Below are 11,837 nucleotides of genomic sequence, written 5' to 3'. Positions count from 1 at the left end.
AATGATGAACCTCTGACGATTCCATCTCTGTCCTTCATTAACTCCCTTGTGCCTCCATCTGCTCTTGTTGTGGGTACCTATCTATACTCATGCCACTTGCCAGCTATGTTCTGCCTGCCCTCTCGCTTGCCCCAAAACCTTCCTCTCTCCCTACCATTCTCAGCCACACCTATCCTTGTTCTGTACCTTCCTCCTCCCTGCCCTATCCTTCTTGTTGCCCTTCCTACTATCGCAATCTCCCACATCTTGATGTCCCCTCTGTCCTTGGGCCCAAGTGGGTGGTTTCTGACACCTCCACCTCCCATCCCCTCTGGCCCACCTTGACTTCACTATCGCACCCTGATCGGGGGTTTTCCTCTTTCTCCTTGTCTTTTTCTAGGATCTCCCCTAGTTTCCTCATCCCCTCCATTTGTAATAACTCTTCTCCTCTTATATCCAGGTTTCTACCTACCTGGCCGCATCCCCAGTTAGTGAGATTGTCCGCTGCCATGTTTCCCATCATGCGGACATGTGTTGGGATGATGTACCTGATCTGTCGAATTAGCTTGCTGATCTCTTGGACAAGCCTTGCCAGCCTCCAGCTTTGGCTAATTTTTTCCCAGTGAGTCCCTTGCTAGAGATTTTTCACCATGTCTATTTCCATTTTTGAATCTCCTTCCACATTTTCATTTGCTACTTAGTTGTCACGTATAGCATAAAAAAAAATTATACAAAGCATATATTTATGTAGCTTAGGTTGACTATTATGTTTTGGTTCATTATTATGTCCTGTTTGCAGATTCAGTATATCTAATAGATATGAAACAAAACTAAGTAACGACTTTGTTTCATATCTATTCCTTAATGAAAATATACACTACCTAGATTAAAAATGTTAACCTGCTATAAGATGTGAAAAGACCATAAAATTCTTCCAAGGTTTTTTTCCATGATGTTCATAATGAATATTTATGTCTTTTACCTCGTAAATGAGTGCATAGTTGGCTTATTCTAGTTTTGAAATGCAATGCAGGAACCTTCAAAATATCCCATACCTTGACGTCTCAAATCCCCACTCTCTCATCTCCGTATATACAAGTTTATGTAGACATAACTGAATTTCATGATAGGGAAATCAGTGTATTAGGTTGCTTTCTTCAGAGCACCCCTGCTCTAGAGATGATAGAACTTCATTTAATTGATGACTTGAATTATGACGATCCACGATATGTAAAGTTTTTGGAGGAAGTGATGTATTTGAATAGAGTTTCAAAGCAAGCAAGGATATTGGTATGAGAATCTTCTTTTTAAATACACACTTCAAAATCTTTAAACCATTGACCAGTAAAAAGGCTTTCGGGCTTCATTTTCTTTTATTTTTTTCTTTACAAAAGGGTATGACCAATGTAGGTTTTATGTGGCTACTGTGGATACAAGGATGTGGACACCAGTGGAATGACCTGCTTAGTCTTGGGCAACATCGAGTATGGAAGCAGATGGTAGTCTCATGGAGTGGGTATGCGACATTTTGCCCCATTTTCATTTTGTTTATCATTCATTGTTTGCACTAGTTCTAATAGACAGTTTTAATTATTTATCTTTTTGTCATTTATATCATTAACATTCCATGTTTCCCAGGCAAGGTAACATCTTTGGTTGGTTTAGATGAGAAGCCTTTAGGATTAGGATGTTCCCAATGAATTTTGAACATTTTTCCAATATGTCTTGTTAATTTTGGATTGTCATTGTGGGTTATCGCTTTAATTGTTATCCGGTTTGACATTTGATTGACAACGAAATTCCATGATTTTATAAATTATTTGTATGTTAATTTTTAAAAGTATTTAAGAAATTTGTCTTCAGTAGCCACACTTCAAACAATGGATTTCACACTACTAGGTTTAAGGTTTGGGTTATGTATTTGGTTAAAATTTCCCAAGATTTATATCATATCTCAAGTGTCAGGTTTGGGTTATTTATTTGGTCAAAATTTCCCAAGATTTATATCATATCTCAGCATTTTGAAATTCATGCATTCATGCCATTCGAATGTAACACATCACAACAAGGATGAACCCTATTAAGCTCACCAACTCTGTTACTATGCTTCATGAATCATAATTAAAATGGACTCTGAATTTGGTTCTTTTCCTTGACTAAACAGTATTAAGAAAAATCCTCTCATTCAAACTCAACCCGAAGTCATACTCAAAATTTTTGACATGTGAATAACATTGGCTCGGCAGCAAGTTTGACACCCAAGTCCTTGCAAGTCAAACAAGACTGTCGATTTAAAAACAATCATATCCTTAAATTGTTAGCCCTTGGACTCCTTCATTAAAGAAAAGATCATTCTATGATTTTGATAATTGGTTTATCAAAACGTGGATGGGGTGAAATATGAGTTAAGGAGTAGAGAAAGAAATTTTTCTTGACATTGCCTAGAATATTTTGAACTTTTGGGGGCACATCATGTGACACTACCATCACGACACCAACATTTTTTGGTAAAGTTCCACTCCAAGAGACATGCGCTAATTCACGTTCCTCAACCCGTGATTGTAAAGATGGTTCTTCCTTATCATTTTTTCTAGATGATGATAATGATATATAGCCCTTATCATCATAAAGTATGGATTTTCTTTCTTCACCCATGCTCCATCTTCCCCCTCCTAATTGTATATAAGCATCAGTTTCTCTTGCATGCTTGCCTCTGATTGCAAAGTTATACCCATACCTGAAATCCTCATCTTGTTCTTGGTTCTTATGCTTCTCTTCTTCTAAGCTAAGCAATCGGAAAAACATTACCTCCCTACCACCACAAATAGATAAACCATTTTTCCTACACTATCTTTCAAGCTCCACAAGAGGAATACTAAACAATTCTCAAGTTGTTGCTCCCTCTCCAATCACCATAACATCATCTTGATTTGGATCAGATCCATCTTTTATCTCTGTAACATTGGATTCAAAACTATCAAGGTCCTTCAATGGTGGGGCATCTCCACATATTGAATGAAAGGGACGGACACCTGAATTTCCAAACCTGAATTTCACACAACATAATATTTTATCCTAATTTATTTACAAAGGAATAAAATTGAAGGATCTCTCATCTTCTTGGCTCTCCCTTGAGGGAGACAAGCCAAAATAGGTTCTGATACCATGTGAGAAATCTAAATAGAGCCAGATAAATTGTACACACAACACAAATAACACACGTCATCTTTTATTGATCTCAAGGGTTAAATATTTATAGTATCTAGATCACTGACAGCGACACATCTAGATAGCTATTACAACTCACACATAGGAAACTCATTACTTCTAGATTGATACCTAGGGACTCACATTGAAAACTCACACATTACATGGAAGCATTACTTCTAACACTTTATATTTTATGATATATGCTTGGTTTAAGATGCTCTATTCAACTTTCGAAAATCAATATCAATAATTTAGTGCATAACCAACTAAATTCCTCACTTAAGAACCAAAACAGTCTTGCAGTTAAGGGATAGGCACCAAAATAATTCACAACAATCATTTACATTTAGAAAAAAGTTGTTATTCTTAGGGACATTTAAATCCCTTTGTATTGAATGTGGTCACAACTTGTTTGGTGAGGGAAACACTCTCACTTGAGTGTTAATTCTTAGGGTGAGATTAAGAGTTTTATGGAGCCACCCAACATTTTCAGGTTTCATTATCACCCCTTGAACATTATAATCTAGAAACCATTCACATGCATATTTGAAGAGGTATCTTAGTGGCTAGTCGTAGGTTCCTACTAGGTCGTTTTGTGGGATTGAGGAGGAAGTTGATATAAATATTTCTCAACCACTACGAGTTGCTCTCAGTTTGCTCCATTATACTTGTGGGGTTTATTGTGGTTTTATCATACCTTCACTAACTCCTTCAATGGATTTCATCGCCATTCAATGAAGAGGTTGGAAGGCCTAGCAACCTTTACATTTTTAGAGGAAGATTAATACTAATTAGAATCCTACAACAATGCATTTTTTTTTTCAAAATACTAGGACAAAAAAATTTGTATTAGAGTTTTACATTGTTGTGATTTTTATTTATTTTTTTGTAAATTAATACTTTGTATTGCCAAAAAAATCAGGATTACATAGTTTTTTTGGCTTGCACCTTGAGGATTTTAATGCTCCTCAAACTATTACTCCCGACACTAGAAGGTCTTCATTTTTCCATACGACCATGGTTACAAAATTTACAAAACAGAGCACTACACCATAACCGACACACAGACTACTGTAAACTAAATATAATATAAAGTCAAAATCCCTTTCTAGCTAGGCATAACCAAAAAACAAATGACATAGAATTGCAAATCCAACCAACAAGAATTTTAAACATTATCAGAAGATGAAATCATCATTGGTACCCTCACGCTCGAACCTCGTGGATCCCCATTTTCATATTCACATGCAATGTGCCCCTCAACATAAGGAAGGTGAGAATCAATATTGTCTGAGTAGAAGTATCGATTCCCGCGCATCCTTTTTATGTTCTCTAGGGTGGCAAATGTGTTATACCACTTTAATTTCATGTCTTTCCGGACTAGACCGAACAATTTTTTATTTTCTAGTGCAAGGCCACATAATTCAAATATTGTTTCCTCCTACCTATGGTGTGCCCTGGGTCAAGAACCCAAGATGGCATATCCTCCAAGATTTTTGGATTTAAGTGGGATTATCTCTCCACCCCAACTTGAGTCTCTAATTTGCATATCTCCTTCTTTGTTTCTAGTAGGATTGCAATGAAGGGGCAATCGAATCATGAGTGAAAATGATCCAAAATGGATCCTAGAAACCATCTAAGTCTTCAAAAATAAAAAAACTACCGCAAAAGGATGAACCTTTAAAAATAGCGGAAAACACTATTGGGAGTGAAAAAACATGAAGAAACAGTGAAAAACAGAGCTATCGGGGTCTTAAACAACTTTGCACGAGAGCAGTTGGATCTGGTTGATCAACAGTCCAGATCCGATCGGCATATCACAATGTGTGATGGCAAGTGGAGGTTATCAGAGGCGGCCATATGACAGTTGCGATAGCGATCAATGCGATTCAACGAGGACCGTTGATCAAGCATGAAAATAGATGGCCCAGGTTAACTTGCGATATTGCATCGGCAGAATACAAAGGAGCACTTACCAATAGCCCGGGGACTACACAATATGCGATTGCGATATATCGCATCGGAGCAATACAAAGGAGTGGGGCCGATATACTCGCGACTTGCAACAGTCGGACCCGATGGGGTTTATAAATAAAATTATATATATTTTGAGTTCTGGAAAAAGGGATTTTTCTATATAAAATCACATTTTCATTAAATAAATGAAAAACAAAGGAGATGTGAATGGGGTAATAAAATGGACCCGAAAGGGTTTTTATATGTAGCGATATGTGTTTTGAGTTCTGAAACAAGCAGGATTTTGGGCTGGTCGTAGGTGGTAAGCGGTATTGGACGGGCTCTGCTCGAGCCCATACACTAGCCGACACATGGCTAGGCACCGGAGAGAGAAAACCACCCTTTTCGGGTGGGTAATCTCCAGGCGCATAATCCACCCAAAATCAATAGCAACCGTTGGATCAACGATCACATAGATCAATAGTAGACTTGCGATAGCGCCAAAGACGGATCCGAAGGGATTATAGGGCAGAATTGATAATATTTTAGGTCTGACAGACTTCATTTGGGCGGATTTTCCCGTGTTTTTGTGTATTTCTTTGTGTAAATAGAGAACAACCATTTTGGGGATTTCAAAGGGCATCGACGGTCCCTTCCGTTTCATAACAAGTGGCCACCATACCTGAAGACATTATAAAATGATTGGTTAACGCTCAGAGGGGATTTGAGCGGACAGAGGCCGGGAGCCAGAGAGCCCAGAAGAGGAAACGAATAGGCAGCAACGATTGGCTTAAAAGCCACAGAATGATAGAGAGCAAGAGGGAGAGTCTGTGTACTCAGAGAGACTTGAGGGATTCAAGTAAACTCATATTGTTTTGTATCTATTGCATTGAGACTCAAATTGAGCTCACTTTTGTAAAACTCTGCTCTTGAAGACATAATAGAGAGGTCACCACTGAAGGCTAGACCAGGAGATGTAGCCCAAGAGTTTTGGGTGAACTCCATATTAAACTTGTTGTGCCATGTGTTTTGTCTATTATGTTTCTCTAACTGCTCATTGTCTATATTATTCGCAATCTTATCGATCTGTTGCACTAAGTAATATAGGCAAATCCATGCACATGAGTCTGTAATACCTTAATATTAGTTTAAGATCTCATTTTCAGATCAAGTGGTATCAGAGCTTTAGGGTTGCTAAGGTTAGACAAGCTTGTGCTGGATTGTTGAATGCTAACTAGGTCAAAGCTCAAACTAGGAGAAGGAGAACTTGTTGAGGCTAATCCAAAAATTGGAAGAGTCTATCCTAGGAGGAGAATGGTAGAACAAACCCCATTGGAATCAAAATCTCAGTTCATGGACAGTTTAATGACCATGAGAGCCATGGTGGAAGAGATGTATCGAGAATTTAAAAAAGGTCGAGGTGAAAGTACTTCAAACCCCAAACAAGAGAAAGGAGTAGAGGAACCTTCTCTAGATGCCCCAAAGGGCAAAGGGAAAGGGGAAAGGCTTCCTCAATCATCTCCTCCACCATCACCTCCATCATCCTCATCTCCTAGCCCTGAAAAGAAAAAGAAGAAAACATTTGTGATTAAATTAGATGTGAAATTTGATTTGCCAACTATGATGGAGAATTAAATGCAGAAAAGCTAGATAACTGGATTGACAAATTGATGTATATTGCAAGGTGAAGAACATTGATTTAGAGAGGAGAAAGATTCAGCTGGCTAGCTTTCGCCTTGGAGGAACTACCCTAGTGTGGTGGGAAGGCAAGACACAAGCTGATTTGAAGAAGCATGGTAAAATTCCTTCTACCTAGAATGAATTTGTTTCTGCCATTAAAAAAAATTCTATCCACTAGCTTATATGCAACAAGCAATGATGAGTTGGCAAAATCTTCGCCAATTAAAGGGGCAAAGTGTACAAAGCTATACCCAGGAATTTAGAAAAAGAGCTTTAACTCTAGGCATATCTCTAGACTCACCTGAAACTTTGTTGAGGTATATAGGTGGTCTGCATAGCTATTTGAGGCACACCATTCTCATGTTTAATCCCACTAGCCTAGATGATGTATCAGTTTAGGCTACACATCTAGAGGCTAGGGGCAAGAATGTGAACCTAGAGATTGGGGGATCATCAAAACCCTCTGCAAGCAAGAACAAGGAAAAGAAGAAGCAGAAATGGAAGGAGAGGAAGGAAAACGTTGTACAAAAAGGCAAACTTTCATGCACTCACTACAAGAAGGATGGGAACTATTAGCACCTAAATCTGCCTTAGGTTGAAGGAAGGCAAAAATTAGGGTAACCACAAACCACGCTCAGTCTGGTAGCTAGCCCTACCAGAACAGGAGAGGGCTCTCTCCGAGTCACGCTCAGTGAATATATAAGCAAAAACGGTCTGAGATGACTTACAATGAAATATTTACCTTAGTCTAGTAAGTGAATAGGGATTCTGGAAACAATTTTCATGAATGACCAAGCTTCTGGGATGTTATGGGACTGGCGCTCAACAAAGAAAAGAGAATTGAATATGAAGGCACAGATTATTCCATGACGCAAGGTAGGCGGAAAATGTAACAATTTAGTTGGAGGTATCATGGCATGAATAGATTGTTGAAGAAAGTGAAAAGGGCATAGTGACATGAATCCTTTTCAACAGAAGAGAAACACTGCACACGAAATTTTCCCACAGGCAGAGCAATAAAAATTGGATTCTACCTAATCTCACTCAGAAAATTTCATTGGAGATGAGCATGAAATGAATTATGAAACATAACTAAATACATATGAACACATAAGAAATACATTTGCTACACTCACAACCACAAGAATCTCATGAAACAGAGCCGTTGCCTTTCATTAATTCTCTGTCAAAAATACACAGTGAAGAAAAAAAGTTTCTTTCCCACAGTCTCCCAGAAGTTACAAGCCAACCAACCCTTTACAAATAGCTTGCATACAATATATGTGAGGAAGAGATAGAACGCCCAAGGGTTGGGGAGTTACTTGAATCATTACAAAATGGAGATGGAGAGCCAACCATTAGCTACAGGTGCAGCGCTGCAAACATGACATTTGGCTTGGGTGACCGTTTGTCTTCCTTCACCACTTGGATAGAAACCAATCTGGAGAAAAAATACTTTAAGTGCCACCTTTGGTGCCAAAAAACTGAAGTGTAGATGAGCGGGCTCACTTGGAGAAGTCGCGAACCGGAAATTCGCGAAACGGAAGCAAATTTGGCAATTTTCCCTCTATGCGCCACGCCATTTTCTCTGTGCGTCATGTTAGTTTGGGGCCTATTTTGGGGCACTTGCAGGTATCCAAAATGTGCCCAAGTGGGCTTGTTGGAAATCCTGTCCTGTCTACTTTCTAACCCAACTAGAATTTCTGAATTTGGTGCTCATTTGCCCCTCCAAATCTTCATTCTCCCAAGACTGCTTCCTGTGTGTCAAAAAAGGGGCAGAGAGGCCATTTTTTGGGTGTTTTTAACCTCCTGGAGACTCAGATCTTGCCCAAATTTCTTGTTCGGGAACCAGTAGTCGTGATTTTCCATGCTAAATCCAAAAATGCAAACCATTCCTCATTTGGAGCTCTAGATTTTTAGCGCCGCGCACAGGGAGAAAAACCCTGTGTTTTGCCCAAAAATGTCTAGGTCCGCACTTTTTCTTCACATTACCTACGGTCCCGCACCTAATGGTCATGGATCCTGCGGACCTGACCGCACCTTTTCTTTGTGACAGGTGCGGACCCTGAGTGCGTCGCGCCTGTGCGCCTCGCCTTCTTGCAGACCAATTTTAGAGGCCTTCCCGATGTCCAAATTGGGTGCAGGATAGCTCGTTGGAAAGGTCTTTGAGTCTAGTTTCCAACCCAACTAAAATTTTTCAATTTGGATTTAATTTGCCTTGTCAAATGTCAAATCTCCCAAGACTGGTCAAAATGTGCAGAATGAGGCTGCCTCAGGGCAAAGTGTTGTTACAGTCAACTTTTGAAAGTCTTCCTCAACTCCAAATTAAGCGCATGATAGCTCATTGGAAATCTCTTTATGTCTAGTTATCATTTGGCTCATCAAGCAAGTCATTTGTCCATTCGAGCTTGGAGAAAACTTGATTTTCCCAAGGTCACTCCAGAGGTGCATTCAATTCCCTGAGGCAATGGTATTTTGACATTTCTCTTAAATCATGACATCTGTGTAAAAAGTGAAGGAGGTTTTTCTTCCTTGGCCTGTTGTGGACAAAAACCTCTCTCAGTTTTCGAAAATTCATCTTTTCTTTCTCCGAAACATCCCTTGAGTGAACTATTGAACCTTCCTCTGGCCTGCAAGTATTATTTGAGAACAACAATTTGCAAACCCTACACCTAATGACTGAAATGACTTTTGTCCATTAAAAGATCAAACATTGACTGTCATGGACCTTAATAACTTTGATGAAAAGACCTAAGCCAACAGGTACAAGACATGAGGGGAATGAATTGACAAGACCCTTCCGTCAAATTATGGCATGCCTCTAGCGGAATGCAACTGAGTGAACGGAGCGAGACACCTAAAAATGAGATGCCAAAAGAGTTTTTATCTCTGATGGATGACTGACAAGACCGACTCTAACAGGAACGATGATGAACACTACTGGTCTTGCATCCGGAGCTGAAACCCAAAAATTTCAGTGGTAAGAAGAAGAAGATTGTTGCTGCTATTCGGAAAGACTTGGGGTTAGACTCGGGTGATGAAACAACAGTTACAACCACAGGTATAAAAGGTAAAAATTCAGAAGCATCTACAAGTAATTCTGCACAATCTATTGATAATGAAGATAATGAGAGAAAAAGACATGAGATTTTTCATATTAGAGTTATTTCCAAGCACCAAAAGATTGATACTTTATTTGATAGTGGTCCACAAGTAAACTTGATTTCTAAAACAATTGTAAAGAAGTTGGGCTTACTAACAACACCTCATAAGAAGCCATATCCATTAGGTTGGGTATGTGATAAAGCAAAGCTACAAGTGACTAGACAATGTAAGCTTAGGTTTGCTATTGGGTCAACTTTTGTAGATGAGGTTGAGTTAGATATAGTTCCCTTGGATATATGTGGTATTGTTTTAGGAAGTCCTTACTTGTATGATAGAAAAGTTATTTTCTATAGAACTGAAAATAAGTATCAACTCACAAAACATGGAATAGAATATATTGTAAGAGCTCATTAACTCAAAAATAACTATTCTCTCATAAATTCGGGGCAGATGAAAAGAGTTGTAAATTCATGCAAGAAATATTTACTAATGTTGTAAATGAAAAGACCCCTAATAAAACCAATGTATTTGAAGGTTTTGATGCTAAACAGAAAGTTGATTTAGATAAAGTTGTTTCGGAATATGATATCCTATTTCAAGAACCTAAAGCACTGCCACCCAAAAGGGAAATATTACATGATATTCACTTGCAACAAGATGCTCCATTGCCTAACATCGGAATGTACAGGTTATCTTCTTTAGAGAATGCAGAGATCAAGCAGCAGGTACAGGAGCTGCTCGATAAAGGGTTCATAAGACAAAGCACATCACCATGTGGATCTCCAATTGTCCCGGTGAGAAAGAAAGATGGTTCGTGGAGGATGTGCATTGATTATAGAGCACTGAATAAAATAACAATCAAGAATCGTTATCCTCCTCCTCGCATTGATGATCTATTAGATCAGTTGAAAGAAGTAGTTTACTTTTCCAAGCTGGACTTGCATAGTGGCTATCATCAGGTCAAAGTTGCAGAACAAGATGCATGGAAGACTGCTTTCAAGACAAAGCAAGGGCTGTATGAATGGCTGGTTATGCCTTTTGGCTTAACTAATGCCCCTGCCACTTTCATGAGAGTTATGAATGATGTACTCAGACCTTTTATTGATGATTTTGCAATTGTATATTTAGATGACATTCTTGTTTTTAGTAAAAAATGGGAAGAACATTTGAAGCATGTAAAGCAGACTTTAGATGTTTTGAAAAGAGAAAATCTCTATGTGAAGTTATCAAAATGTGAATTTGGCAAAACATTTTAAAATTATTTGGGTCATATTGTAGGGGGTGGTGAATTGAAGATAGATCCCTCTAAGGTTGAAGTCATTGTAAACTGGCCTAAGCCCAAATCTGCTACAGAAGTTAGGAGTTTCCTAGGAGTAGCACAATATTGGAGAAATTTTATAGCTAACTTTTCCTTGATTGCAGCTCCCTTTTATGCCTTAACGGGATTGAACAAGGTTCTTCAGTGGGGAGGCGAACAATAGAAAGCCTTCGACACCTTGAAAGAAAAAATTAGTACAACACTAGTACTAGCATTACCAAATCTTCAACAACCATTTGAGATTGAAATAGATGCCAGTGACTATGCCATGGGAGCAGTGTTGATGCAACATGGTAAACCCATAAGCTATCATTCTGAGACATTTAATTTTGTAGTAGTTAATTATCCCACATGTGATAAAGAATTGTATGCATTAGTGCAGAGTGTGAAAAAGTGGAAACATTACCTAATGAGCAAAGAAACAATTATACATACAGATCATCAAACACTTCAATATTTGCACTCACAAACTAAATTGCAGCAATCAAGACACTATAGGTGGATGGGTTTTCTACAGCAGTTTCATCTTGTCATTAGATATAAGAAGGGCCTACACAATAAAGTTGTAGATATCTTATCTAGACCAATC

The sequence above is a fragment of the Pinus tabuliformis genome, chromosome 3_1 (assembly GCF_031772625.1).
Source record: "Pinus tabuliformis cultivar Carrire ecotype Pingquan chromosome 3_1, CPIR1, whole genome shotgun sequence".
Classification (NCBI taxonomy): domain Eukaryota; kingdom Viridiplantae; phylum Streptophyta; class Pinopsida; order Pinales; family Pinaceae; genus Pinus; species Pinus tabuliformis.
Note: the sequence above shows the minus strand (reverse complement) of the source record.